This window comes from Triturus cristatus, chromosome 1_1 (genome assembly GCF_964204655.1).
Source record: "Triturus cristatus chromosome 1_1, aTriCri1.1, whole genome shotgun sequence".
NCBI classification, from domain to species: Eukaryota; Metazoa; Chordata; class Amphibia; order Caudata; family Salamandridae; genus Triturus; species Triturus cristatus.
Genome location: NC_140579.1, coordinates 1,279,980,497 through 1,280,005,853, shown reverse-complemented (window position 1 = coordinate 1,280,005,853; position 25,357 = coordinate 1,279,980,497).

Below are 25,357 nucleotides of genomic sequence, written 5' to 3'. Positions count from 1 at the left end.
CACCTTCTTGGTACTCCAATGTAACCACCTCCCCACTAACCCTGCCCACCACCCCCTTATTTAATCCACCTTTCCCACAACCTGATCTCCCATTTAACTTACCATACTTTCCCCCTCTTCCCCCCTTCTCTGCCTCCCTACCCGCTCTCCCCCTCTCCTTGTACCCTGAATTCATCACAAACCCCTTTTATCTCTCTTCTTCCTCCCATTCCTCCAGTAACGCTGCTCAACCCTTAATCCCCCCTTGGTTAACCCTTCCTTTCCCTTCCCCCGGAACTAGCAGAACCATATTCTTTCTTCAACTACCCTCTAACCCAATCCCCCCATTCTGCTTGGTGCCTGTCCTCATATATTCACCTCTCCTAGCCTACGGGACCTTTCCAACCCCTTCTCCTCTCCCCAAACCTCCTGCCATTCTATGACTCCCCTCTTTCCCCTCCCCGCATACCACCCTCTCTCCTCGTTCCTCACCTGTCTCCTCCGAAATTTGATCTTAATTCTTCTCTGCGCTGCTTCAGCAAAGATAACTCTCTTTCCACCTCAGATACACCAACAACCTCCCTCAACCACCTTCTATCTCCACCTTTTAGTCTTGCACCCCAAAACCCAGCCGCACCCATACCTCTCCCTGTCCTCCATCCCCAATTGCACTCCCTCCTGCATCCATCGAGCCACCTAGCATTCCTTTCTCAGCCCTACTCTCTCTTGAAAACAAATTAGGATCTCTCATCTCCTCTATCTCCCAACTTGAAGCTACCATCTCACTTTTAAGCACTAAGATATCCACCTTTCCAAACAACCCAATTCCCTTGGCAAATACTCACTTCCCCAAACTTCCTAGGAGTACCATGCTCCCGTGCCCCAAAAAAACCAATCCCAATCTGTCTTCTGCAGACCTCGCTAACCTACTGGCTAGTTACAAGACTTCTAACGCCACCCCCCCTTCCACTTTCCTCTCCAAGTAAGTCTACTCTGTGCACTATTCCGATCATCTCTTCTGTCAGAACTAATCACCAGCCTTATTCTGCCCTTGCACCCTCTTACAAGAATGTTATCCCTATCACCCCTAAAAGCCTAAACGCCCCCGTCACCAAAACAGTTTAGTCAGTGTGGCGCTGCTTGCTCCACAACTGCAGATCTGCAATTAAACACAAACTGGAAATTTCTGACACCATCATTCTCCACAATCTTGACATTCTATTCCTCACTGAGACCTGGTTCAATGACACCTCTCATACTATTTTTGATCTTCTGTTAACCACCGACTATTCTATCTTTAGAAATTACAGAACAGACAAAGTTGGAGGAGGTGTTGCATTCATCTTCAGAAACTCCCTTCAACTTAAGGGTTTTCCTAACAGCTCCTTCCGTACATTCAAATACCTGTCGCTGGAGCTTCAAGTGCAACACTGCTCCCCCTTCAGATTTCATGCCATTTATCACCCGCCTGGTGACTGCCTCTTCGTTTTTGGGGGAACTCACCGACTTCATCAGCGACTAATACTCACAAAGCGACAGATTTTCAAGGGGAGACTTTAATCTTCACTGGGGCTCTTTGGAAGACTGCTGCTAATAGGCTTGCCACTTTTCTCTCAGCAAATGATCTTATCCAACACTGCACTAAAACAACACACTCTAAGGGCTCAATTCTGGACCTTGTTATATCTAATGCAGATATGCTTACTATTGCTATCCCTATTCAAGTAGACTGGTCTGACCATGTCCTCATCCCCTTCTCTCTTTACCTATCCACTCTATAACTCTTGGCCAACCTAAAAGGACTACTACCCGGTTTCTTAACACCAAAAACATTGACCTTGACACTCTGTGATTCTGCTATGCTATCACTTCCAAGGTTAGATCCCAACTTGGATGTCAACGATCTTACCTCCCAATGCCTCACAGTCCTTGCAGTGGAAAACGAGAATGTTGCTCCACTTCAAAGCAAAAGGAAAAGACCTATTCCTTCAGCACCATGGTTCAATGAATCCCTATATGAAGAAAGGAAGAACCTGAGAATCCTGGAGAAACAATGGAGACAATCTCCATCCACCACTAATCTTTCTACTCTACGTTCAGCGAGATCTAAATACCACAAACACATCTTTCATGAAAAAGCATCACACTTCAGAACCCTCCTTGACTCAGCCAAAAACAGACCCAAAAAACTATTTGACCTCATCAAAAATCCAAACTGCTCTCCCTCAACCACCAAGCCTGACGACTCTCCTAAGAAAGCAGCAGAATTCGCTATATTCTTTGATGAAAAAGTAAAATCACTGGTGGAGCAAGTCATTCATCCTACCCCACTAGAGGAGCGCAAATCCTTAGTCATTTGGCAGAACTTTGACGTCATCTCTGAAGATGCCCTCCTCAAATGCATCCTTGAAACAAAACCCTCTAACCATTTATTTGACCACATCCCTAGTGACATTGCCATTGATTTCTACACCCTTACTCTTTCCTATTGGACCAGTCTGGTTAATATCTTCCTTAGCCAAGGCTCCCTTCCTGTTGCCCTTACAACAGGACAGGGTAACCCACTTCTTAAAAAACCTTCCACTGATGCGAACGACCTCAACAACTTCCGCCCCATCACTAACATCCCTTTTCTTGCGAAAATCACAGAGAGATGTGTAGCGAAACAACGTTCCCTACATATTAATAATAATAATCTTCTTGACAATTTCCAGTCTGGTTTCATTCAAAACTGCAGCACCGAAACAGCCCTGCTGCAAGTGATCAATAATGCGCTGCATGTACTTGATGTGGGGGAGTCTTGTCTTCTGATTCTTCTAGACCTTTTTGCAGCCTTTGACATTGTTAATCACAACACTCTCCTTAACACTCTTCAACAGATAATTGGCTTGGAAGGCACAGTGCTTAAATGGTTTGCCTCATTCCTCTCGGACAGATCTCACATGATCAAAATAGCGAACAGTCTTTCGTCTTCATTGGCGGTAGGTCAAGGCATCACTCAAGGTTCTATCCTTGCACCCACTTTGTTCAATCTTTATTTGAAACCATTGGGAAATCTCCTAAGTAAATCTGGGATCCTTTACCATCTCTATGCGGATGACACTTAAATCTACCTTAAAGGTGTCTTCCGCCTTGGAGCAATAAACTCTGCAGAATGTGTTTGTAATTGGATTCAGATGTACACAATATGTCATAGAAAATGTCTTACAATATACAGTGGAATAAGTAATGTTACCTGAACCATCCTACATGCTTGATAAAGTTTGTGTTAAAAAAAAGGTGTCTTCCGCCCACGATATCTCAATCCGCAACTCTACTCTCAACTCTGTTCAAAACTGGATGTTAGCTCATCAACTCATTCTGCATCCTTCCAAAACTGAATTCCTCCTCCTCTCTACCTCAATCTCTCCTCCTCCTGTTCAATCTTGGATGGATCAGCTGAATTTACTCAACAATAAACCTATCGTTGTCGACAGTGCAAAATCCCTTGGTGTCTGGATGCAACGACCGCGCAGCGGTGATCGTGCAGCTACATAGCGCTAATAGTGTGTGGTGGGTTTGTGCTCACATGTTTGTTTGAAAATTGAATCTGAATTGAATCTTTTTAAAATTGAATCTGAATTTGCACTATCTCCTTTATAAAAACATTTAAATTAATCTGTGTATGGTGATTAATTGTTGCACCGTAGAACCAACAATTTTATTCGATGCAGTTCAAACGCTACCGCGGTGCCCGCCTGTAAGAGCGGACCCGCCTAAAGGTTAGCGCACTAGTTCTTGGTCCCCTTAGCACTCCCACTTCCTATTTAAATCCGGATGCAATGACCGAGAAGTGGGCGCGCTGCCGGCCCGCCAAAGGCGTGCCAAAGGCGTGCCAAAGGCAAACCCGTCTGCACCCGTCAGCGCCCGGAACGCGACCAGCGCCAGAACCCCTGCCCGTGTTGCAAGGTACACTTATTTGCACAGCCAACTTTTGTGCCTCAATCCTGGTAAATGTGTGTCTCATAAACCACAGTTGGAATTATTTGTCTCAAACCCCTTACGCTGTAATATTTGTGGCTGGGTGGGTCCAAATCCAATCTTCAACTTTATGACCATAGATTCTGATGGACATAAGTCGACTAATACAAGTACTATTAACTCCCTGCACGACAATAATGGCTCTCACTCAGTTGCTCAGACCTCTGATTTTAACAACAAGAACCTCCGACCTGTTAGGTGTATTTTACTTAATACCAGGTCAATGGTCAAGCACAAACTTCATTTAGAGTGCTTGATCCAAGTAGAGAATCCGGACCTTGTTTTCCTAACAGAAAGCTGGGCAAATGAAAATAATGAACCAGATTGGAACATGGCAATTCCAGCCGGCTACTTTGTCACTAACTTTGATAGAATGGGGGCAAGGGGTGGTGGAATTGCGATAGTCTCTCGATCTCAGTACACGGTGAGAATCACCCCAGAATCTGCCTTAGATGCTGAAGCAATGTCTTTTAGTATAAAAAACAATAATATAGAACGGTTTCCAGGTCTGTTGATCTACAGACCCCCAGGCCCCTGATCCTCTTTTACAACCTCCCTCCAGACCTATATAGAGTCATGCCTAGACACGGAATCGTTTACGATACTAGGCGATTTGAACTTTCACTTGGAAGCCAACAATAATCTTGACACATTTTGCCTATTAGACAAACTGGCTAGCTTTGGATTGAACCAAATCGTCTGCGAGCCTACACATCATGCAGGACATACACTAGATGGCATTTTTACTAATGACTCACTTATAGAAGTTAAGACTGTCTGTCCCTTACCCTGGTCTGACCACTCAGCGGTACATTTTACCATCATGCCAGCAACTTCAAACGGTGGTTGCAGGAACCTCGGCCGTCAAATATCGCGCCTGGAAGTCAGTCAGTAAAAATGATCTAATATCAGCACTATGTGAAAGGCCCGTATATTTCTAATGATTCTAACCAAGCTGCGACAGTCTTTCATAACTGGCTTAATAGAGCAGCCAATATTGTGGCACCGGAAGTGACTAAGCACTCGAAGGAAACTAACCTCGTCCCCCTGGTACTCGGCAGAACTCAAACAAGCAAAAATTAAGTGCAGGCAAAAGGAACGCATCTGGAGATCTGAATATAGTAGTGTACAAAGGAAAGCTTACTGTGCAGCCTCAGAAGAATATAAAACGGCAATTACACTGGCTAAAACAGCTTACTTTACCACCAAAATCCAGGAGGCCACAAATTCCCCAAAAGAATTATTTCAAACGGGACACAATGTTTTCACCAGACCAAAACTTTGTAGACAAGCTGGCAGGTTTTTTTCAAAGCAAAGTTCAGTCTGTATATAATGACCTTCTAAATTCAGCCAAGGATGTAGGGCGCAACGATTCAGCTCAGCCTGAGGACAAGGCCTCTCATTGTGGCCTACTGCAATTCCCACTCTTAGGAGAGGAGGAAGTGGCTGACTTATTGTTAAAAATCAAACCGGGCTCTCCTCTAGATCCCTGTCCACCGGATATATTACATTTGGTTTCAGGTGAGATAAGTATCCCACTGTCTTCCATATTAAACCAAATTATAGTTTCAGGGGTCTACCCAACTATCTGGAAAAAAGCTTATATGCGCCCTCTTTTAAAAAAACCTAAGCTGGATCCCTCAGACGAGAAAATCTACCGTCCCATCTCCTGCCTGTCAATACCTGCTAAGGTTCTCGAGAAGGCTATGAACTCAGAATTAACAACATATCTAGAGACCAATGATATCCTTGATTCTACCCAACATGGCTTTAGATCATTACATTCTACTGAGTCATCCTTAATTATGGCAGTAGAGGAAATACGTAAGGTGATGGATGGTGGAGGAAGGGCTGCATTGGTCCTGCTTGATTTAACAGCAGCCTTCGACACCGTGAACCACACGGTACTAGTTTGATGGCTACAGGAAGTAGGTATCAGTGGTACAGCTCTCGTCCTCCTCACCTCTTTCCTATCATCCAGGGAACAGATGATTCTTTGGGATGGCTATCAGTCTGAGGAGTTCACACTTCCTGGTGGAGTGCCACAAGGCTCGGCCTTGTCCCCTACGCTGTTCAATATATATGTAGCCCCTTTGGCTAGATTGATAAAAAAGTTACGGCTTTACGCTGGTATCATATGCTGATGACACGCAGCTTATAGTGTCTGTAACACAGTCAATGGATGATACGGCCTCCCAATTTTGCAATTGCATTTCTGCCTTGATGGCCTGGATGAGCTCTAATTTTTTGAAACTCAATGTAGATAAAACTGAGGTGGTAGAGTTTGGACAGAAAATCTCGGTCTGGAACCAACTATGGTGTCCAACTGCAGCTGGGATCTGTCCGACTCCGGTTAAAAAAGCTAGGAACCTCGGTCTTATGTTTGACAAAGACCTTACTTGGGCTCCCCAGATTAATCAAGTCTCATCAGCCTGCTTCTTCATGTTAAAAGGCCTTCGGAAGATTCTTCCATTTATCCCTCTCTCTATGAGGAAAAACAATGGTCCTATCTAGAATTGACTATTGTAATGCCCTCTATTTGGGAGCAGGTGCAGCTCAACTCTCCAAACTCCCGTCAATTCAAAACGCGGCAGCAAGTGTCCTGCTGAAACTAACTAAACACTATCCTACATCCACCAGCATAAAACAGCTTCACTGGCTTCCAGTGAGACGACGCATTAACTTCAAAACACTCTGCCTGGTGCACAAAGCCCTGTTTGGTGGTGGGGCGAAGGATGTGCAATCCTTGTTTGCTCGATATGTACCATCGTGATCTTTAAAATCGTCTTCCCTTGGTCTGGTACAACTTCCAAAGATAAAGAAAGCAAGGTGTGGAGGGAAGCACTTCTCCTTCTTAGCGGCCAAACTATGGAATTCACTGCCCACACATCTGAGACTTCAACCCAGCAGATATGTGTTCAGAAAGGAAATCAAAACATGGCTCTTTTCCCAACCCTGAACATGTTGGTCACTGTCTCTGCACATCACTTAGTGCCAAGACGCCTCTGCAGTAGTGCGCTCTATAAATACATTCAGTCAGTCAGTCAGTCATACTTGACAAAAGTCTCAATCTACTCTCCGACATCAATTCCATTGCAAAGAATGCATAATACCAAATGCGCCTTCTCTGGGGGATTCAATGTTTCTTCCGGGAGCAAGACTTAAAAACTTTGGTCCAATCTCTGGTTCTCTCTAGATTGGACTATTGCAATTCTCTTCTTACTGGCCTCCCCAAACCCCACCTTTCCCCTCTTAAATCCATTCTCCATTCAGCGGCTCGTTTGTCCTTGGGGCCAAAAGAAGTGACCACATCATACCCATTTTGTCTTCTCTTTGATGGCTTCCAGTCGAGGCAAGATCAATCTACAAGACTGCCTGTATCACCCACAAAGCCTTGCACACTTCCTCCCTTCGATACCTGGCGAATAAACTTAAAATCTCTGGAGGCTCTAGACCTTCTCGTAATGCGGAAAATTTACTGCTTGAGCCCCCCACCCTCAGAAGGAGAAAGATCGATGGCTCAATCCTTCTCAGGCAATGCAGTCAGAATCTGGAACTTGTTTCCTCCACTAGTCTGTACCACCTCTACCCGAACCTTCAAAACTAACCTCAGATCTCTTCTGTTCCAAAGACACTTCCAGAACTAATACATCCCTTTTCATGTCCCTCAAGGAAGTTCTTTCAATATTGTAAATTTGTAATCTAGGCCTGTACGATCTTCATCCTAATGTGTTTTTAGGTCTCGCCTACGCAGCGCGCATAGGAGGGCCTTTAGCCGTCGCTCTGCTCATTTTCAAGCACACACTCGTGCTTGTGGCGGCATCCACCTTGCGGGAGCGAGCAGCGGCGCACCACAAGCACGAGTGCAGTGCTTGAAAATGAGCAGACTGCTCTCCCAAGTGCACCACTTGTAGGCTCACCTCCTCCTCCCCCTCTCTCTCACAAGCGAGGTTTTGAATTAGCGTGGTCGCTTTCACAACGTTAATTCAAAACAGATGTTAATTAGTACGTTCGCCGCGCTCGAGGTGCCGGGAGCGGTGTGTGACCAGCACTTGTTTTACCAGCCACCGCTCTCTTTTGCCTTTGATCTTCCTCTTGTTATTCCTTCCATTCTCTTCGTTCTTCCCTGTCGATCTTTCCCCTCTATTCCTTCTACCCTTCATTCTTGCCTCTACTGCTTCCTTCGTTTTCGCTCGCTTTCATGCTTTATTTCCTTATTGTTTATTCTGTCACTCCTTTTCTGTTCTCCCTCTAAACCCCTTCCTCCTTTTATCCCTCTCTTCTCTTGTCGTCGCCCCTCCTCCTTTCTTCTCATCTTATTTTCTTCCTCCTCTCCTTTCTTTCCTCATCTTCCCCTCTCTTCCTTGCTTCCTCGGTTCCTCTCCATGTCCAGCCCCCTCTCCCTGGCACCTCCGACCTTTCCCGCTGCCTCCCGACCGCCCTGACAGTTGGGAGCCGGTGCCTGCAGGAGCACATTCGGGCTCGCCGTGATTTATGCCGTCGGTATAACAGGTAGACACACTGCAGTCCATCACTGCAGTCCCCCTGATTAAAATTCAGCTCCGGTCCCGACTGCAGCACTCCGCACCTATGAAGACCAGAGGTTTCCGATTTGCTTATAAGAACTTTATCCCTGCCATCTGTGTTGACAGACACAAGTTTCTGTACGAAAACCTTTGTATCTAGTTACTTACTGCTAATTCACATGGGTACTGCAGCTGACCATTACTTCCCTAGTTGATTGTAATTGGAGTATGGATGTAAACTACCTGTATCTTATTACAGGACATAAAGAACGCCCAAGTAATGTTATGATCTGTGTGCACCCCTGCTACTCTTGCATAGCACATTCATTTAGGTACACATCCTGAATATCTGACGTGCAGCATTAAAGTATTCGGACTGCAAAACTTTAAAGGGGTGAATGTGTGACTTTTCTGTTGCCCACGTTGTTAACACATTTGAGCGATTAATATTGCTGTAGATGGTGGACTCATAATTGGCGTGCCAGCAATTAGTGCTAATTTAGCCAAATTGTACTTCTCAGGGTGGCGGAGATTTTTAATAGCCAAGCAGGCAGGCTTTGATTACATGAATTAAGCCCTTAACTTGAACGTGGGCCTTCTTGCTTCAACCGCTTAGCCAGCCTCTGGAAAGCCCCGCTGAGCGCAGCCCATTCCAGTGCTTCACTCGCTGTGCTAAATAAATGAAGCGCAGGAGCCAAGCTCAGTACTTGGAACTCGTTTATCTGTGGCTGCGATCATCCTTTCTTTGTTCCCAGATATTTAAAAGCAGTGGCATAGTCAATAGGTTTCTCCTTTGGGACCTTATAAGTGTTTAGTTATCCAGTACTTATAAGGTCCCAAAGGCGAGACCTATTGGCTATGCCAATGCTTGTTGTTTTGTGTGATTGCCATCTATTGATTTATTTCACTTTCTTCTTTCTCGTTTGTTTCTGTAACGTGTAGATTTGTAAAATTCTCCTCATGTAACGTACTTTGTTCTATTGTGAAGCGCTCTGACACCTTTAGGTAAAGTCCGCGCAATTAAAATGCATAAAATAAAATAAATAAATCAATAAAAAAATCATGCATAAGTGAGCTGTCAGAGAGGCAATCACAAGTCGCAGAACTGACACTCTTACGGGCGAATTACCACTTATTGACTTGATAATACACCTTTCTGGCCACAGTGCGCACCCTCCATTGCCCATGCTGTTCCTTGTCCATTACACACTCTAGGTTAAGAGGGGGGGGCGGCGGGGATACTGCTTTGGATCCTATTGATATTTTTCAGATGCTAAATGCAGGCAGTAATATTTTCTCACATGTCGATTAGGTGAAAAAGTACTGCAACTTTTACCTCCTGTGTTTACAATTTTCACTTTCAACAAGTCACTCTAAAAACGTGAAACAAGGCACACTGGAATGGATGCCTTCTTTTATCCCCGGGAGACGGTAGAGTGCGTGCTGGCACAGGAGCACTCTAGTTGGTCCCGGCTTGTGCCCCGGGGGCACTGTAGGAATGCAGGAAGGCACGCTAAATCATCTGGTCTCCCCAGCGCTGACCCTACGGCAATCAGAGCAGCTGTGGGGGTCCCTGATGATCAAATAAAAGGAACGCAATGGCTAAACATGAAAGCAGGCTCCAGGGCAAGATTTATAGGCCTGCTTTCACTCGCGCTCAAGTTGGCAAGGCAGGAAGAGCAGTTGTACCTATGGAGAGCCTACCCATGCTACCCTGCTGGAGCAGTAGAAACAAATAGTGAGCCATACCTAACCCAAATAGACAGTAGGGGAGTAGTACATGTAATAGGGAGGGTAGCCATGGAAGGGAACCAAACACCAAAAGGAGGGACAAAAACAGTCAATGCACCAATGAAAAGCCAGGTTTTCAGAAGAGCATAGAAAAGAACGAATCAAAATCGATTGACCTTGCTCAAACCCCACAGAGTAAAAACAGCATGTCTCAAAGAGACAGCGCATGCGCTGCCTAGTCGAGACCTAAAAAGTGATGCTCCTGGCAGTGGTGGATACTAAGCATTATGGAGCTTATTCTCCCGGGGGGGATTGACTTCAAAAGCTTTTTGTCTTAGGCCAGGTTGGAAAACATAGTCCAGTCCGCAGACTGGTCTAGGATGTCTATATTTAAAACCTTTTATTGCAAGCCAATTCTACATACAGCAATTGCAGTAACCAAGATGCTTTGAACATGCATAATAAAGACATCAGTCTTGTAATAAAATTGCAGATTCTTCTAGTTAGTTGGTGATAGAGTGTCCTGATTTTATTAAAGACAAAGTAGATGACTATTATCCCTCCTCTTGGAGGTAACCTACCCTATAATAGGATGCTAATGAGTTTTTTAAAAATTCTTTTTAGTGCTAGTCTCAACTAAACAAACAGCAGCATGAGGCAGAAGATCTAAGACTTTTGGTAAGTAGGAATTTCTTTCGGACGGATGAAATTTGTACCATGAATGATAACCAAGAAGAAGTAATAAGTTCTTCTTGGGTTTTTGTTACTGCTTATATTATTTCATTTTTTTCATGAACTTCAACAGTAGTCTTCAAGTAAAGAGGTAGTTAAATAAAGACTACGCCTATTTGTACTATTTGCTTCCCTTTGTCTGTGTTGTTACCTCCTGCCTACAGGGGTGAAGGATTATAGTAATGCATTTTACTTTAAATGTGCTGTGATTAATAAAACACCAAGCAAAGAGACTGATTAATATTTGTCTCCTTTGTCTTTAATAAATTCAGGACTCTGCTTCACCAACTGGCTAGAAAAATCTGCATTCTACACATACTGTATATTCTGCAGTAGGGAGTGTTGTATTTGCTCGTTTAGTTCAGCTTCCCACTGTTTTCAGTGTACACAATAGTTTATAATGCTCCGGTATCAATCTTCTTCCTCCTTCCCTGTCATTAGTGTTTGACTAAGCGAAAAATTCTGCCTACGGTTAGCGTATACTGTTTACTGTTATTGTGTATGTCAAAAATATTTTGTTCCATATTATGTTCTAGAAGTTTGCAAAGCTTATCTGTTGTCCCTCTTGTTATATATTTTGAAAGTGTCAGCATGGTGCTGGTACCCCACATCTTTTGGAACCATGAAGGGGGTTTGGAAGAGGGAAATCAGTGCTTTCTACAATGTTAGCAAGGATATTTACATTTCCTTATATTCCTGAATTTTAGTTGCCCTACAGTGCCTAGTATGGCCATGTGTATAGGTAGCACCATGCCTAGAATATTGGCTATTCGCATTATGGAAGCCTGTTGAGCCCATGTGCTCACTAGTTCTGAAATAAGTTTAATCTCTTGTTCAGGACCTTTATCCAAAAACCCGGTTTTCACCTCCAGTTTCTCAGGTGAACCTAACGGTACCTTGAGTTGTACGTGTTCTCTCATTTCCCCAGTTTAAAAAGTGTGTACTCTAGGTGCATGAACATGTATCAACCAGTGAACTAGTATCAGCAGGTGTAAGTTAACAGCTAGAAAATCGACTTAGTTCAGTTCACTTGGAATCCTGTGACCATTCTCCCTTCATCAATCCTATTGAGCTTTTGTGGGAAGACTGTCTCTGGATTTTTCACATACAGTAGCATGTCATTCGTGTACAGCGATACTTTGGTTTTTCAACACTTAAGTATTACCCGATCATGTGCATATCTGGTTCACCTCAACTAAACCACAGTGATTAATGCCAGAATTACTGGCAAGAAGGGTGCCTTGTTCCACGGCACACTAGCCATGCCTCTGATACCTGACTATTTATCTTGACACTGGCTGTGACCTTGTATAATAATGACACCTATCTGGTCAGATAAGCAGCAGTCACAGTACTCCACCTAATAGAATCTAGAAGAGCATATCCCAGTAACTAGTACAAAATCAAAACAGGATTAAGTCCCATAGGGAAAGAAGTAAAGGCGCAATATTTAGTAGTATTGTGATATGCCTTCAATGATTATAAGAGGGCCTGTCCAGTATTTACATACCGACAGTAATTCTTCCTAGCAGTCTGAAACCTACTTCAAGACTGTTGACAATTCCATTCAATATACAATTGAAGTCTCACATAGAGATTATAGTTGGGTCAATATAGTTCACTAGTATATCCATGTGTTCCAAAAAGTCTGAAATGTCAATGCTGAAGGCATAGTAATTGATCAATAATCTCATTCTTTCAAAAAGCGTGCACTCCCCACTCTCATATCTCCCAGGGCTATATCTGAAAGTGCCTGTAACTTGCAGAAGAATTTCTGAACTAACCATAACAACACTCCCCTGGTTGATGTGGTGTAATTTGAGTGCTTATGTGATCCTTCTCACTTACAACTTAGTTTGATATGCTTGTCATGAGTCAGATGGGTTTCCTGCAATATTGTGACCTTGACATTCCAGCTCCTCAGATACAACCACATTCTATGCTGATGGACTACTTCTTAACATTCCACAAGATCATGCTATACATGTCCTTGATTGCCTTTCAAACCTATACTGTACTGTCTGTTTAGTCATATGTGCCATGCATGTGGAACAAGCACAAGTTAGCCAATGCACCTTCAATCTAATGCCTAATAATAAACTGCCTCCCTACTTATGGCAAATATTCTCCAGTCTGAGCTGTGACAATGTAGAAGACCCTTTGCAGCCCATCCCAACCTCCAACAAGACCGGTACTTATTCAACCCCATTAATACAAATTCAACAACATTACCAACCCCAACATGATATGGGAATCATTTCTGCTCTGAACCATGGAGAGAACTGTGAAGAGGCATTTTTAGTTGGCAAATGAGGAAAGGAACCACAGCATGGCATTGACCCCGCACATTGTAATCTGTTCAGGGCGAGTTGTCAGAACAAGAAAAGAAATAAAACATCGAAGTGTTCACCTCATTATCATTTATGAACTGAGCCAGAGAAATTATGAGAACATGGCCCCCATCTTTCAAATTGTTATGCTTGTCTGCGGTTATGTGAACATATGTCTAGTTATCCAGAAGCTGTGTGTCACTTCCAAAGTGCTTCCACATATCTTCCTACTTCCTGAGGCTGATCAACACAGTCTCTCTTGCCTTTGACACCTATCTTAAGTTTGGTCGGGTGCATATACAATCATTTCACACAACTGCATTTAACTTCTTCAGAGGTTTTGCCTTTCCTCTGTGTACCAAAACCAAAGTTGGGATAAAAGGGGAGTCTGTTGCCATTATACATTTGCTAGCATGTAGCCAAGAGAATGTTCATCTTATCCCTATGTTTTTGTAGGTGAATCATATCCACAATTGGAGAGCAGCAGATGGTTTACTTGGATTTGGCCACCTCTTGATCATAAAACAATGTTGGATGAAACTTTTCAGGAACACCTCAGCAGGGTGCTTTTCCATGTCCTCGGGTAGGCCAAAGAGTTGTACATTATTTTTTCAAGATTGGTCTTCCAAGTTGATGAACTTTCCTCCCAATTTCTTGACTGCATTTCTCAATTGATTAAGTTGTTTGGTGTGCTGTCGTCGGGTCTGATATACTCACCTAAGCATCATCACATAGATGTTTGGGTTAACAATTTTCTCAGATCTGTTAATTCCCTTTGTCTATGAGCTGCCATAGATCAAAGTAAAAATTGAGATATTGTATCTGTCAATTCAGATTATGTTGCATTGGTGACTTCCACTGACTAGGGTGTCATCTTGGTCACACTCTCTTTTATAGTATTGCATGATCACACCTGTGTTGCAGAATCCTTCCACTTGTTAGCATTCAGGGCCATCCAGCTAGGAAACAGCCGTCACTGCTCTGCAAAGATGCTTTCCCAGCGAAATCTCTAATAGGTCTGTGATTCTGATCACAATCTGGTGGGGTGATAATTAAATAGCATCTCACCCTACTCACTGCAGCACATTCAAAACTTAAATAAAAGTACAAGGGTTACTAAGAATATATATCTCCTTCTCTAGTCAATGTGCATGTGGTAGTTGCAAAGTTTCTCTCATGTTTATAAAGCCAGCCTCACCACCTTCTCAAGATTCTGTAGGTAACTGGATGCATTCATAGTGTCTCCTTCAATCTCTAGTATTACCTTATATGCAGTGTTTCAGTATATTATTAACTGATAAATCAGTGTCAGTTTGAATTTACGGGCATCGGCACTCAACCCTCCTTGTTTCCTAGTCTCTTTTTTATTATACCAATATCGAAAATAGCCAATTAAACACTTATGCCAACTCCCAGACCGAGCAGGAGCCTGAGACAGTGACATCTGTTTACTGGTTGGAGCAGGTGCAGGTGCAGGCACAGGTACCTGAAGATGCCTGCACTAGCAATTAAACAGATAATTCAGAGCTTGTTTGAGACCCCTGCACTTCATAAGAAACCAAGATCGAAGACATCCAAGTGGAATTTGTGAGACGACCAAAGGAAACTCGCCTGCAGAGTGACAGAAACAGAATGCTCCCTGAGAGACCTTGCATCCCAAGTGGGCGATCAAGAGTGAACCACCTGTGATCTAGTCTGAAGAGTCCAGCGCCTGGAAAGCTTTGCGGCCGCACAAAATGCAAGGGGTGAGTCTCCCTGAGGATGTCTAGAATTACCGCTCGATGATCGCTTTCCTAGAAGACTGGGCAAAATCCTTCACGCTGCGTCGGCCCTATCCCAATACTTCTCCTTCGAGAAGGCAAATCATATACCCACCAACATCTGCAACTGGGCTCACGGCTCCGCCCTGTAGTTGCACAACTTCTTCACTAAAAGGAGAGGGATGCCATACTGCAGGCTGCCCGACAGAAATCCCCACTTGAATTCGAAACCAGCAAGATCTCCATGTTCCCCGATTAGACCATGCTTGTGCAACAATAGCGCTCCTCCTCCTTCAATGTGAAGCTCAGTGATTGCACATCCAAAATCCGCTGCCTTACCGGGGGAAGATAATCCACAACCAGCGTATTCACTTTTTTACTAAGCCCTCAAAGGTGTGGGATTGGATTGGGAATTACACTGATGGTAACATACGACCCCCCTGCTGACGTGCACAGATCGCCACATGCCAAATGATGATGGGGCCATGGGATCTGCCCTTCTGACACACCACCTACGGGCTCTAGGGTGTCCTCACAGCAGAAGCTGCAGAGGGAGCGACAATTAGCCGTTGCCATAGCTCTGCCATTCCGCTAGTCTTCCCACCAATGGATCCTAACACGAACTCCATCAACAGCTTTGACAATGACTCCTCAGGTGCCTCTCCTTACTCGGAGACTCTTCCCAATCCCCAGGTCACCCCACAGACAGCCGACAAACTAATTTGATGCACTGCACGACTTGGTACCATAGCGTCCCCAGGGTCTGCCTTATCGCTTGTCTGCAACACTTGCTGGGCCCGCCTGATGCATGCACCACCAATACCCTGACATGCATCATCCTCAACGTGCGCTCCCTGCACCAACATACCGTAGAGATCTGGGACCTGATCGACACCCTCTCGCGCGACGTCGCCTTCTTCACGGAAATCTGGACCAACGCCACCTCCGGCCCTGACATCGCCACTGCCATCCCTGACAGCTACAAGATCCAGAGAAAGGACCTCCCCCACCGCCCAGGAGGAGTACTCGCCATCACACACAAGACCCCCCTCTGACTCTCCATATCCAGCACGAGTGACCCCCACTCCAACACAGAACACCTCAACTTCCAGATCCAGACCAGCCCCAGGACCATGCTACGGGGAACCCTCATCTACAGACCGCCGGGTCTTCGCACCCAGTCCGCAACCCCCATTGCCGAGCTCGCCGCACCCCATGCAATCATTTCCACAGACTACATTCTACTCGGGGACCTGAACTTCCACCTCAACAACTGCAACAACCCCGACTCCATAACTCTCCTTGACAACTTCGCCAACCTCAGACTGAAGCAGCTGGTCAACACACCCACACACAGAGCTGGACACACCCTCGACCCTATCTTCGCGGGAGGAACAAACATCTGTTTCAGCCACACCACCCAGCCCCTCTGGACAGACCACCACTGCGTCCGCTTCACCTTCAACACCACCACCGTACCCAAGCCCGCCTAGCGACCGCCACCACAAAGGAGCTGGAGCAAGGTCACAGAGGAACTCCTCCTCACCACCACCCTCCTCCAAGAAACCCCAGTGCCACGACCAACACCAACTCCGCAGCCACAGAACTTCACTGCTGGATCTCCCGCTGCACCAACAAACTCGCACCCCTCCGCCACCCTGCCAAAAAGAGCCCTCTGAAGGCCGCCTGGTTAACCACAGAACTACATGAAGCCAGACGCTCTTGCAGACGCCTAGAGAAAACCTGGTAAAACCAGAAAACCACGGAAGCACGGAATAACCACAGGAGCGCCCTGAAGGAATACCACCAGCGCATAAGAGACACCAAACGGACCTTCATAAGAGACAAAGTCCAGACCAACGCGACCAACGCCAAGGAACTGATCAATGTTATACAGAAGTTCACAAAAGCCCCCAGCGAAGCCACGGATGTCACACCTTCCCAGGAACTCTGCGACAAGCTCAGCTCATACTTCCATCGGAAGATCAAGGCCCTCTACGACAATTCCAAGGAACCGACTCCGGACATCACCTCCCCCCCCAATGCCGTGATAAGCCAACCATCATGACCTGGAATCCCGCTACTGTCGAACACATCACCGCTACAATGAAGAAAACCCACTCAGGAGCCCCAATGGACCCCTGCCCACCGCACATATTCCACAGGGCCGCCGCCGCCATTGCACCCGAAATTGGACTAACCATCAACGCCTCCTTCATGTCTGGCATCTTCCCAGACGACTAGAAGCGGGCGGAGGTTAAACCCCTCCCCAAGAAACCCTTGGCCGACCCAACGGACCTGAAAAACTACCGGCCCATCTCTCTCCTCCCTTTCACGGCCAAAGTCACAGAGAGACCCGTGAACGCCCAGCTGACCATCTTCATCGAAGAGAACTCCATCCTAGACGCCTCCCAGTCCAGATTCCGCAGCAACCACAGCACCGAGACCGCCCCTCTCGCCGCCACTGACGACATACACATGCTGCTCAACCAGGGACACACAGCAACCCTCATCCTTCTAGACCTCGCCACAGCCTTCGACACTGTGTCTCATCACACTCTCACAGCCAGACTTCAGGACGCGGGGATACAAGGAGCCGCCCTCGACTGGATCTGATCCTTTCTCTCCGGCAGAACCCAGAGGATCAGACTCCCTCCCTTCCTCTCCAAACCCACCGATATCAACTGCGGAGTACACCAAGGATCATCGCTCAGCCCCACACTTTTCAACATTTACATGGCCCCCATTGTCGCCATCGTGAGACATTGTATCCTACGCTGACGACACCCAGCTCATCCTCTCACTCACAAAGAATCCCGAAGACACCAGACTCTGTTTCCAGGAAGGAATGAAGAACGTGGCAGCCTGGATGAAAGACAGCTGTTTGAAGCTCAACACAGAGAAGAACGAGGTCCTCATCCTCAAACCATGCACCTTCGCCTGGAACAACACCTGGTGGCCCTCCGGCCTCAGAAATCCACCCACTCCTACAGACCACGCACAAAACCTCAGCATCATCCTCGATTCCTCCTTCTCTATGAAAAAGATGAAAAAGAGCATGAGCTCCTTGCAAAAACTGTGGCAAGGACCACAAGCACCGTAAATAAAAACAGCCTCACAGGCACGAAAAAAACCACACCCCAAGAGCAGCTAAATAATACTGTGTCAAAAGACAACAGTAGTACATGACCCCTAAAGGGTGAAATGAGCCACTGGACTCGAAGGGTCAAAGGCAATAATGTAAACTACAGTTCCCTACCCCAGTAAGGAAGTGTTCAAAAGAATCTGTCCCAAAAAATCCACAAAAAGATCTTCCAGAACTCATCCACAATAGAGTGTTGATGAATAAATGCATTAATCGTAAAGCCCAAACTAAGTGCAAAAACGTATGCAAATCCCAGTCTATTCCTGAAGAGAACGTCATTAGATAAAATGACCGCTACAAGGGTCCCGTAGCCCATTAAACCCATAGAGACGCAAAGATGGCAATTATACAGAAAGAATCTGCCATAAATAATGATCAAAAAATTCCCAAATCTATATAGTCTGTGCTCTACGTACATATATAGATCCTTACTTATAATAAATATATATATAAATATACAGATGTATATCTACAAGGTATGACATACAGTCACAGATACAACTTAGTGAAGAGAAGCAAACTGCAACTCATAGTAAGATTTGCAAAAATATAATACATATCCTGCCTCACTGTATATAGCTGAGCAATATCTAAATATGCACAACACAGATACATTACACCTGTGTATACGCCATATACCCGAACAGATACAATGGAAATAACTAGTCCATGATACCCATACAACAGAAAATTGAAATAGGACAAAAAGGAAGATCACGCCTTCAAAACACACCCTGGGTGACTTAACTAAGATAATGCCGACTTCCCAAAAGTCTCCTGAAAGATGAGACTTGACAATGCGCTTACTATTGATGGGTCACCTCCGAATGGAGGCTTGTGATGTTATTGATATAATTTATATTAATGTTATTAATGTAATGTTGACCAATTCGTAATGCCTGTATACATGTACACCTCATGCATGCTATAACCTCAATGCATTGCAGTTGTTTATGTTTTTACCAATAAAACAGTTAAAAAAAAAAAAGCATCCTGAAAGGCTGTTACTACCACCAGCCTAAAAGAAAACACAAAAACCACTTACAATCACGCTTGGCCCGATAGTCAAAATAAAGTACAACCCAACCCATGGAAATCTCTAAAAGAGTTATCCAGTTGGAATATTTGACCACAAGGTGTACTAGACTGAACTGAAATTTGACCGTAAATCAGACAAGGGCATATATGTATATATAGAACCTTAAGAACACAAGAAGCAACAGCCCATACTCTAAAAGCTGAACCCTAAAATGACTAAGTCACAAAAAGAGCAATAGCAGATTAGAGGAAGAAAATGTCCCCAAAGAGACAGAGGAAATCCAGCCTCCCGACAGGAAAAGTGTAACCACACCATCATATCAAAGTATATGGAAAGGAAAACTCAGTATATTTTTTAAGGAAGAGAAGAACCATAGAAGTGACAATTCTCTTTAAGAAAAGAAGAAATCCTCCCAGAAAATGCTGGACTTGGCCGAAAAAGCTAACCCCCTAGGATTAAAATATTCTGACACTGCATTCCAGATAACATTACAAGGAGTGTTCACGGAACAACCATGTTCAAAGAATGAAAGCAGGAAACTATAGAACGTCCATAAATAGAGGTAAAAGTTAGTAATAAAATAATTTGGTAGAATACAAAATAGATTCCTTGAACCTGCCATATGCAACACCTCCCAGAAAGGGAAAAACATATCTAGGGACAAAACCCCAAGCGTAGGCAAGGACCGCACAACGTGGTAAAGTTGGCATACCCCCCAATAGGGCAGCATAACCTTTGCAAAAATCACCTAATGCAAGAGCAATCCATGCATCACCTGAATTCAGAGAAAAGTGCACCCCTTCAAAACTAGCGAAAAGGACTGCAATCAAATAAAGGACCGTTCAAACAAAAATGTCCTGGTGGAAACCTTGGTCAAATCAGACCCAAAATTGCACTAAAGTGGAAATTCAGAGTAGGTGTAAAGAATAAGCATAAGAGGTATCGCATAGGGCATAAGCAAGATGTCCCTATAAGAGTTACTAGAAATCTAAAGTAATGCCATACCAGCATACCGAACTGCTTCCAAAGAAGCATGAGACATAGGTAAACTTCCTAACTGGAATAAACATCACAAGCAAATGACCTCTTGAGCATGAAGCCCATCATCAGAGGAAAAAAGGGAAGGGAAAAACCCATGCAATAGGTATCCTTGTATCCCATAACCTGTCAAAGACAGTACTGAAACAATAATACCTGCTAACCGCAGGAACACCACATCGGGTGTCACCAACAGGCAGAACTTATACCACCATGGCACTGCCATAACATGGCCAGCCATGTAAGAAACAAAAGATTAATATGCCTCATACAACTCTAGTATAGGGAAAACAATCAAAGAAGCATATAATTAGAAAAAGAGAAATTAGGAATCTGATTCACTTCTTCTATCGCAGAAATGCCATAAAGCTGAGTCGGCCTGGGCACCAAAAAGATGGGTGCCATCAAAGGGCATATCGACCAAAGCAGCATGGACAGGAAAATATATGCCTGACACATGAATCCTGCCTCCTAGAGGCACTTTTCAATGGAACATTGGGTAGAGAATCCATACCTTGTGATTCTGAAGCCACTTGAACTACCAAACTATGAGAGGTAGGATGCTTGAGGATAAAAGCTGTATCTCCAGGAGCAGGCAAGTGCCTGTGAGATACAGCACGATCCACCACCAAGACCTCCATATCAGGCTTAGCCGAAGGGCCTAATACTATGTTGTACAGGGCCTCACTCTATGGGGTAACAGGCTCCACCCCTGTCAGCCCTAGATAAAGGATATCAATCAGGGGATCAGTGGACTTTTCCACCGTAGGAAAAAATAATTCCGACACCATAGCCACTCTCCTTAACATATCTGCAAAAGAGGATCTTGCCTCAGTAGCAAGACTAGGAGAAGACAATAGTCCTGAGACCGTGGAAGACTCCAGACCACTAGCCTCACAAAGTGCAGAAAGCCAACTCTCCTCTACAAGCAGCGGAAGAGTGTCAGCAAGAGGCTGTAATAGCCCAGACTCCTCCATATTACATCTTTCAGAAGCTTCAGCAGAGAAAACTACATTCCCTCCAGTTGGCTCCATTGAGTTCGCACCCAGTGCCGAGAAGGCGACACCTTGATGCAGAGAAGAGGAGGAAGAATGGCTCCGACAGATGCTGCTGACGTCAATGCCCGAGTCGGTTGATCGAGAATAGACACCGAAGTTGGAAACCCTGATGGGCTAAGCACTGGCGCAAAAGTGTAGTCGGCGACACCGACTAAACAACTCCGATTGTCCAACGAACACTGAGGGCGACACCATCGGCGTGGCTCCTCCACCCTCCAAGGGGCCCTGATGGCGCTCTAGAGGAAGGAGGAGGAGGCCCAAATATGAGATGCAGAGAATTATAGTATACTCTCATTTGGGCCATCGACGGCCCAGCTCCCAGAAAAACGGAGAAGCGCGGGCAGAGTCTTGCCCGGACTCCTAAACCGGCAAGCGGGTAGAGCCATGAGGAACAGAGTCTCCAAACAGCAAAGTCGAGAGATGATTCGACTTTTTCTGCCTAAGCTTACCTTTAGTCGATGGAGAATGGTGTCCCCTTGAATTGGCTCCGGGAATGACCCCATGCCTCCAAATGAGAAGTAGACGATGAGGCCGATGTGAATTGTCCAAAAACCGCATTAGCCATGCCACCAAGAGTTTCATTTGGCATTCGTTGAGCGCCTTTGGCTTCAGCTTCTGGAAAGAGCCACAATCTTCGGAGTAAAACACCACATACACACAGAATACGTGTCTATAGCCGACATCTGTTGTGCACAAGACTCACCAGCCTTCACACCTGAAGACATGACTGTCTAAGTAGGCCAGAAAATGTTTTGAGGATTCGCTTCTCCGGATCCGCTTTGCAGCGCGGAGGAGAAAACTGATGTCCGCGCGCCGGAGGGGACTTATATGACTCCACTGACGTCACAACCGAACATGGCGTCATCACGGAATCATACAATGCCGTCCCCCGGTGTACAGAGTTACTACTGAAAATTTCCAGATCCAGTCTGGTGCCTGGGGAGAATTCAAAAGTTAAAGAATCAAATGTCCTAATCAGATAACCATGGACGGTTAGAATAAGCTGAGTTTGAATTAGCCGACCGCTGAGGAGTGACCGCCTAGTGGGTGTGAAACTCCATAACGGACCCTGCCATAGGCTAACGTGTGAAAGCAACGTATGACAGCCAATGGATGTGTCAGTTGCCATTGATGATCACGTACATCGTGTACATGTACACAGTCTTGAAAATAAATCACCTGTCTCCTAACACTTTCTCCTAACACTGCAGCCAAAAACACCATCTCAACTTTTGATGCTGTTTCCGACCTTTGGGAGCTACGATGCCAGGAAGAGCAGGTGACAAGGCCCCAGTCTTCTCGCCAGAGGAGCTGGAATTGCTAGCTACAGAGGTCCTGTGCCTGTACAGCCAGCTCTATGGCTCACCAGAGGAACAGGTACATGTTTAAAAAAATATTTGTTTTCTGACTAACTTTTTTGTTTTTGTTTTATGGTTTAAATCCTTTTATTGATTTTGCAAAGACAAGCATTACAATAGCTACCACCTACATCCACCGGCCGTGTGTGGTGCAACAAGCAAGGGTCACCCAGATGGTCTGGGCTGGATGGCCATCTATTATCTTTAGGCCGTTGGGGGGGGCCGAGGGTCGAGTCGAGGGTTTTCAGCTGCTGTCTAGCCACATTAAGTTGCCGCCGCAACTGAACGGAGCCCGTTCTCTGATGGACCCCCTCCAGTTACTTTACTTGCGATTCAAGGTGCTCCCTCTTCTCTTTCCTATCCCTGTTGAGTCCTGCAGCTATTGCCATACAACACCTCCGAACGACAGCTTTTAGCGGATCCCATAGAAGGGCGAGCAAAATCTCTCAATCGTCATTAGTCTCGAGATACGTCTTAATTGTATCTCGTAGTTCTTTAATGTTGGCATCATATGATTAAGGCTCTACTGTTTGTGACCCCGAGAGCCCCCTTGGATACACAATTCAATCCTGATTGGGGAAGGCTCTGATATTGCTGCGGTTACAATCGAAGCCCCACTTGCAGGCCTAGTAACTCTCGGGGATGTTAGGAAACAGTCAATACGGGCGTAAGTCTGGAGGGCTGCTGAGAAGCATGTATATTCCCTAGCCGTAGGGCTTTCTTGTCCTCCACACGTCCGAGAGTCCCAAGTCTGACAGTTTCTGCCTCATAGTGCCGGAAAGTGCCCTGGCGTGGCCTTGTCTTTGTGGGGATCGGTCCAACTGTGCATCATGCGCTATAATAAAATCCCCCCCTATAACTAGGTCCTCATCTTGGGAGTTCAGGACAGCGCTCAAGGTGTTGTTGAGGAATAGTTTCTGATGCTCGTTTGGGCTGTAGATGGATGCTATAGTATATGAGTGTCTGCCCATCGCCACCCTCAGAGCTGGGGCCCTGCCTGGCACCTCCATATGTACCCCTAACACCTTGCCCTGGAAGTGTGTGGCGAACAAGACCGCTACCCCCACCGCCTTGTCTCCCGAGGAGGAAAAGTATTGTCTGTCAAACCACCGGGAGTAGAGGCGCTTCAAGTCTGTTCGCAATAAATGAGTCTCCTGTATAAGGCAAATGTCTCTGCCTGTTTCTCGCAGGAGTTCCAGACCCCTCCTCTTCACCGGGGAATTGAGGCATCTGATGGTGAAGCTCAAAATGCCTACCGTAAGCGTCGACACGGAATCCGAGTGGTGTCGCTAGACCCAATCTGCGGCTGGAAGCCTATTGCAAGCATCTGCTCTCCCAACTGCCCCAAACCTCAAGGGCCCACTCCCCCCCCCCCCCCCTAGTAGAACCCCCTCCCCCACACAACCTCAATTCTACACAATCACACTGCCCCTTGATAGGCTCACCTCTAACCCCATGAAGAAGAACTGCAGAGGAGCCATAAAAAGAAAAGAAAGAGAGGGAGAATATAGCAAGGTAGTGTAAAAACAAGTCAGGAGCACAAGAAATACTCTCCAACAGGATTGAGGCACTTCAACGTGCAAGGGTTCATGCTGCCGGCAGTCAGTCCTCATATCAAGGATATTGGGTCCCCGGCCGTGGCTGAATATTGTAAGGATGGGGCCCTCGGGGGAGGGGGGGGGGGGTACAAGGCCATAGTTGTGAGGCCTACGTGATGCCTTTTAGTCAGTCCCCTTTGGGGTTGTGCGCTGCATCTTTACCCTGCAGCTGGCGGAGCAGGGCCTCTCTCTCCTGCTGCTGTTCAAGCTCCGTAGGCTTCACAGGTTGCACCTTCCCTGGTCTCTGACGTCTTCTTCTGACGGTCTGCCACCTGGGTGCCCCAGGCTGGCGCTGGTCGATGTCAGAGTCCTCCATGGTCAGACTGGCACCCAGTATCTCCTTTGCGTCTCCCACAGAGCGCACAATGCGCAGCTCGTTCTCCCATGTGAAAGATAAGCTAAATGGATGGCCCCACGGGTATCTTATTGCTTTGTCTCTCAGGAGAGAGGTGAGTGGCTTCAGCTCTCTGCGACGTTGGAGGGTGAGGGTGAGAGCTCCTGGTACACTCCCACCTGAAGGCACTCAAAGTTAATGGTGGCTTTATCTTTGGTCACTTTCATAGCAAGGTCTTTTTGCCTATATGAGTGGAGGCATGTGAGGATATCCTGTGGCTGGCCCGGGCTCGAGGCTGATCGCCCAGCGGGGTGTGTACGATTGAGGATGATTTTTTCATCTTCAAGTTCCGGGGCTAGGTGTCTGAAGAAGCGCAGCACCCACTCTTCCAGCTTCCCTCCATCAGCCTGCAGAGGCACTCCTTTAATGCGTATGTTCGATCTCTGGAAGCGATTCTCCAAATCCTCCAGGCGTGGATGCAATTCTTTGTTACGATCTCTGAGCTCCAGAAGCTCCCTGGTCTGTTCCGTGAGCTCCTCGTCCCTGCGATCTCCCGCTTGCTCAAGGTAGTCGACCCGATCCCCGATTTCCTGAACGTCCTCCTTCGGTTGTTTGACATCGAAGGCCATCTCTTGGCGCAGTGCCGCAAAGTCTTCCCTAAGGGCACCAAAAAGCTGTTCCAGGAAGCCCCTTGTTAAGGGATCCGCCG